Source organism: Labrus bergylta, chromosome 7 (genome assembly GCF_963930695.1).
Source record: "Labrus bergylta chromosome 7, fLabBer1.1, whole genome shotgun sequence".
Taxonomy (NCBI): domain Eukaryota; kingdom Metazoa; phylum Chordata; class Actinopteri; order Labriformes; family Labridae; genus Labrus; species Labrus bergylta.
This window is the reverse complement of record NC_089201.1, coordinates 10,717,294-10,723,912: the sequence shown is the minus strand read 5'-3', so window position 1 is coordinate 10,723,912 and position 6,619 is coordinate 10,717,294.

The window sequence follows — 6,619 nt, the reverse complement described above, 5'->3', positions numbered from 1 at the left end:
GGTTACATTTAAAATGTAGTTCTCTAACCTTGTCTCAACAAGTGCACAGGCATAATTGTAATCAAGATTAATTATGCCGATGTGTATATCTACTCCTCTTCACCTACTCCCTGTCACCTCCGCTGGGTCATCGAAACTATGGGTGCTTCTCTGTCCCGAAGATAGAAGTGGATCCTGGCCGGGTATGGCAGGACGTGCTTGATACCTCTATTCCTTAGGGTTTGCATTATGTCTCGGAAGGCACGGTCTTGGGTCACCTCACTGCATTACACCATGGTGTTATCCCGAGAAGATAAAGATTATGTTTCCTTTGTACTCCATGGGCTGTCGTCTGCTGCAATGCAAGATCAGCTCTTTCACTTGGAAATGATGGATACAGGCTAGGATGGTATGCGGCTTGGCCCCAGCAGCTGGTCTTGGTTGAAGAGATAGATGCACACAGTCCACTTTGACCGGTTGTGAAAATGCTCTTCCCCGACAGTCTTTGGGATCCCTCTGCGCCCTCTTGTATGCTAACAATCTTATCCTCTGGTAGCGGGCTTCTAGGTTCAGAGACTTGGGTTTTTATCCTTCATTAGCTCTGAGTACTTACATTAGCATTATTGCTTGCTCTCTACTGGAGATGCTTGACATCCACATTGTTCTACTTTGTAAGGTTTGCGCTTTAGGTGTGAGGGCTGACACGTCTCGTAGGACTAGGGATTATACATTTATGATTCAATTATGGTACAAATATGATTTATCCAGGTCGCAGACAGGAGCACATGTCGAGACTGTGTTGTCAATGAGCATGCACACCAGCCCTAGTTTATTTGTCTTAAAGGAGGTTTCCTTTGTTTTGCTTATTTTTACCTTGGATTTGGATTTCATACAGATTTGGTACAGTTGTTCCTCAATAAAAACATTGAAAGAAAGATAAAACCTTATTAATGAGGTGAATAACAATTTAGTTATTTAAAAGAATTCAAAATAAGTGGCCCCTTGATGATTTCTGATCCACAGCACAAATTGATTAAAATTAAATTTACATTTTTCACAGCACTGTTCATTGTCATCATGATGTGCAGGCAGGTCATTCACTCACAGTAATAATATTGCAGTCAGATGAGTAATTAGAAAGTTGAACACAAACTTTATTACAACTATAAGAGAGATGAGAAATTAGAGAGAGAGACTTTAAAGCCAGATCAGTGAGCACAGTGATGATACAATTGAGCGGAAAATTGCCAGTCGCTAGAGTAAAGCTGCAATCTGCTGGTTGACAAGTGCTTCATTAGTTAGTTGGTGTTTGAACAGTCATTTTTAAAGAGCTTGTGGTTTACAACACCTACTGTGCAGGGTCTTGAAAATCGTGATTAAATGTAATGGTGAGTTCGGTCAGGTTACGGTGAAGTACAAATCATACAGAAAGCACTAATTATTTTGTTTATCTCCTAAAATATTGATTTAAAAATCTTATTAAAAGCTGCTACATTTGGTGTTATTATATACAAAGACATATTGTCTAAGAGCAGTAGGGTTCAATTCATATATTAGATAGATAGATAGATAAATAAATACTTTATTCATCCCCTGGGGGAAATTCAGGAATTTCAAGGAGTATTGTATGTACCTGAGCTTTATAGCCCCATTGAGGTCATTGTTTGGTTTCCACAAAACACAAACTACACCTCTGAACACCTCAAATCCAGCTGGGAATTAAAGCTATGTTGTAAGGTTAAATATTGCCTTCAGAGCATTTATGTTAACAGGGGAGTGGATTTATCAGGTGGTAGAGCACAGCTTGAACTATAGCTGAAATTCCTATACCGTAAAGAAAGGGACTGCCACCATCCAGACCCAGAAAGGAAATGTTGAATTTTTTGTTACGTGGACTAAGCCAAAGAGATCTTACAAGATCATTACCTGTTGGTGGCTATCTTCAGATTTGAGGGTCAATTTAATATTTAATATTTAACATTTTAACTATAATCTTTTCCTGAACCTAAACAAGAATGTTTGCTCTTAAACCCAATCTTGGTTCACATTGGCTATATTTTGAGGACAATATAAAGCATCTGATAGCAGTGGCTAACTTTAATGGGCTTCTGATTAAGCCAGCGGTTAGCAATAAAGGACTCCCAGTCAATACTTCATTTTGTTCCCTTTGTCATAGTTTGCACTAATGGCTTGCAACTTCAGAAGCTAGAGTTTGACAGACAACATACAGTATTTGAACACATTGTTATCTGCACTTGCAGATATATTTTTTATAGATATCAATAAATGAAAAATTGTCATCAAGTGACCACCTTTTGGATCCAGGCTTGCATTACGGAATGCTATGACAAAATGTTTTTATAGAGATAAGTCAAAAGTCTTACTAAATCTAAATTGGTTAGAGTATAGACACAAACAAGGCTCAGGAAAGATCATGGTTTTGGTTAAACAGTAGCTCAGTGGGAACTCCACAGATGACGCAACTGACCCCTTTCCTGATATGTACAAGAGCTTCCTAGCTGAAAATGTTGATGACAAACTTGAAAGCAAGAAGTACAGTCAATCACTGCACAGTAGTACAAGCCAACTAAAGCTCAAGCGGAAGAAATTGGCGAAACTCATTAGGGAAATGAAAAAACAAACGTTTTAGCCATATTAGGTCAGAATAAAACCAGTGAGCAAAAATTGCCCATTTCAAAGGGAACTGGGGCAATGAACAACTGGTCAGAAAAGCCAAATTTCAAAATTGCCAGTTGAAATTAGGCTGGTTTTACTGTCAAACATCAGTCACACATTGTGTCATGGGCTCTGTCATCATTTGAATGCACCTTTCATTGTCATCGAGAACCATCAGGTTCATAGATCATCAAAATTCACTCTTCTCTGGTCAAAACAAAAAACAGACCACTCCGGACCAAAATGTAAACTAAGAAGGAGGACATACTGGCTGCTGTGTATCTTGATCGTGATGTCTTTGATCAACTATACAGATGAACATATTGTTAAGATTTAATGCTATATTAATTACAAAAGATCGGTTAGTAAATGATTGGTTGATCAATCATTTGATAGTGATAAGTGGAGATATAGCTTCCAATCCAAGGTTGAACTCTTTTTCAATTTCAGTACCACATTAAGTGTTAATGCAGTTTTTTCAACACGAGTTGAGTTTCAAAGTTGTTTCTTCTTATTGTAGTTTCAATGAACTTTTTCTTCAACTGAATTCAGACAATTAATACAGCACGCTTCAACACACACACACTTAGAATTAATTCTCTGCACGCATGAACACATACACATGCTCCACACTTATGAATGTGTCAGTGCGTATGCTAAGCCTGACACTCAGTCCGCTCTTAAAGAATGCACTCATGAGTACAGTACAAACAAAACACAAACAAAACACAAACACCCCCCCCCCCCCCCCCCCCAGCAAACAGCTAAGTTGTATCATTGTTTCCTCAGGACTTAAGAGAATGATAAGAACCAAATTAAGCCTTGATAGTTTTTCTAAATGTAAATATGACTTTAAAATAGATTTGTGTTATCCTAATCACAAGCTTTTCAGGGTATGCTGTCCAGCACTTTACCTTGAAACCTGCTAGCACAGTTGACAGACTTGCTGGGATTTTTTTTTTTTTTTGTGTACAGAAGCGTTATTTAGGAAGCAGCTGCCTGGGAACTTCTGTTGACCAGCTGTGTTTCTCTGGCTCAGATTCACTGCAGCACACACACATGTACAGACAGTCTCTTGCTGGTTCAGCAGTTTAAACCAGTGAAGTGTTTCAGAGCACAGCAAGATATGACCCATCATCAATCACGCAGACGCACAAACCTGCACGCACGCACGCATGCACACACACACACACACACACACACACACAAACACTGTGTGAAAACTGTGAGTGTGTCACCAGGCCAAGAGAGGGAACCAGGTGGTAGGCAAACAGTCATTGTGTGTCTGTTAATGTGTGTGTGTGTGTGTGTGTGTGTGTGTGTGTGTGTGTGTGTGTGTGTGTGTGTGTGTGTGTGTGTGTGTGTGTGTGTGTGTGTGTGTGTGTGTGTGTGTGTGTGTGTGTGTGTGTGTGTGTGTGGCACTGCAGGGCACAGAGCTGTGGTGAATGTGTTGTGGACCTTTTTCTGCTCCAGTGAGAGTGAATGTGTGGTTAAATGTGAAACTGGCTATATATTTTCAAAATGTTTGTGCAAGTACTGCAAAGAGTGCATAAGGAAGTGTATCCACAGTGTGCATAAAGGTATGGTATGACCTGATCATTTTGACAAAACAAATACTTTGTCACTGTACTTAAGTTGACTTTTCAGGCATCTGTACTTTACAGGAGTATATATTCTTTTTCCAACAACTCTTTACTTTGATTGTTTCAAATAAAAGCAAGTTTCTTTACTTTTTTTCTCTGTGCATTTTCAAGACAACCTGGTTAATTTAGTTTTCATGCATTTTAGGTCAATATACGATTTTTTGTTGTTATTGCAAAACCAGGGGAAAAGAAGCGTATTAGGTTTTCGTACAGGGAGGTAGACTCCAGGTGAAAGCAGGTTGCTCTCGAAGATTTAAATACTTTTAGCTCAGGAAGGAAAGCCACCCGGCTATCTTGAAGCACACCCATGCTTCTCACGCACGTAGGCCGGAATCACAGACATGCACAAACAGGACCTGTGGACATGCATTAGTAGAGAGATGTCGGAGTGGGGCTGCTACACACTGCTACACAGGGAGTAGAGCGGTTGTGGGTTCGATGCCTTGCTCAAGGGCACCTCAGCAGTGCTTGGGAAGCGCCCTGGCACCTCTCCATCTACCAGAAGAACTTCCGTATTTTGACCAGGACTTTAACCGGCGACCCTAAAGTTCCCAAACCAAGTCCCTACAGACTGGCCTACTGCCGCCCCCAGATTAAGTTAAATTGCCTTTAATGAATCAGGGCACATTGGCATGCAGAACCATCTCCAGCTCAACATGACAAAGACAAAGGAAATGGAGCTCAGAGAAAGTTCAGACAGGAAGACTGGTTATATTCTTTCACACATTCATTCATCCTTTCACTTCAACCTAAACTACTTCATCTGTCTACCTGCTCTGGTGATGAGCTCATAATGGGCGTTTATTCTCTAAGTAATTAACCAACCAGATTCAGGCACAACCTCTCTCAACCAATCACCCTGCTGCTGCAAAAAGCTAAAACAGTTCTCTCTCGTCCACAGTCATCCTGTCATTTCAGGGCAACCCACCACCGCCCGAGTCACCTCCATTCCAGCTCAGCAGAGTCCAGATCCAGGCTCATCATAGCCTCCATCCTCTTCACCACCACCAGGGTCTAGACTCCATAGGGGGGTATCCCATCCTGCTGTCGGCCTCGTTACCCTTCCGAGTACATGAAGTCGTCACGATGGAGTCTAATGAAAGTTGCTACACAACAAATGTGGTGTGACAGTTAATAAAACGTATGATGTCGTACACATTGTGAGTTTTTCTCACAATGAGCGCTTGGCTACATTTCTTTGGAGAGCACATTTTATACAAATGTAAATTCAATTCACATTACACAGAAGACAAAAATAAACAAATACAATATACATTAAACATTTTGAATCAAAAACACATTTATAAAAGGACCTGCACCATCCCACACACACACACACACACACACACACACACACACACACACACACACAAAAACCTGTTTCTGCTAGAGCGCACACACAGCACCGTACGCCAACCATACATACAGTATATGTACACACATTTACCTGTCCAATGTTCTGAATTGTTCTTCTTTTTCTGAAATAGTTGAGCTCAAATGATGGACTAGGCCTATTTATTTTGATTTTTTTTTTTGTTTTGAAATTTAAATACTTTATCACAGACATACACAAACAGGACCTGTGGAGAGATGCTCGATGCAGGGAGCACTTCCATATATATGGTCCACACCAGGACTTGAACCAGCAACCATCCGGTTTATCCGGCCGACCCAAGTCCTTACTGACTAAGCTACTGCCGCCCGCATGATAAGCATCCTGTACAGTTTTTGTTGCATTGCCCCTCTTGTGTGAATCATCTGTATGACACAGATCTGCTAATTGGATTAAAGTGAGTGTTTTTTTTACAAGAGTTTGTTGTTTTTATCTATTCAATTTAAAGGTTTGTAAAGAGTTAGAATGATTCAAGTCTCTATTACCTCAGTGAAGATGTTAAATCAGTTCATTTATTTTTCTTTTGAGTTCAAGTGATTCTTCCTTTGCCTGCTCTTGTCCTCTCTCTTGCTCTTGAATTCTGCATGTAAAACTATGTGCCTTGTTCTGGAAGCTGCTACATTTACTAAATAAAAAAAAAGAAAAGATATAGCTATATATATATAAATATATATATTTAAAACAGTATCAGATACAACTAACTTCTGAGCAGTTTCATATCTTTTATATAAAAAACCAACAATTGAAAGGGTGGCTGTCCAATATATTCCAGTTGATTATAACATCCAAAAAACATCAGAGACAATAACAACTGCAGATAATTTAGTTCATGATAGAGCTGTTAATGTACAAGTGTTTTTTTTGTTTTTTGTTTGTACTGTTGATGATTATTAGTTTAGTTAACACCTTTCTGATGAACAGCTGTGTG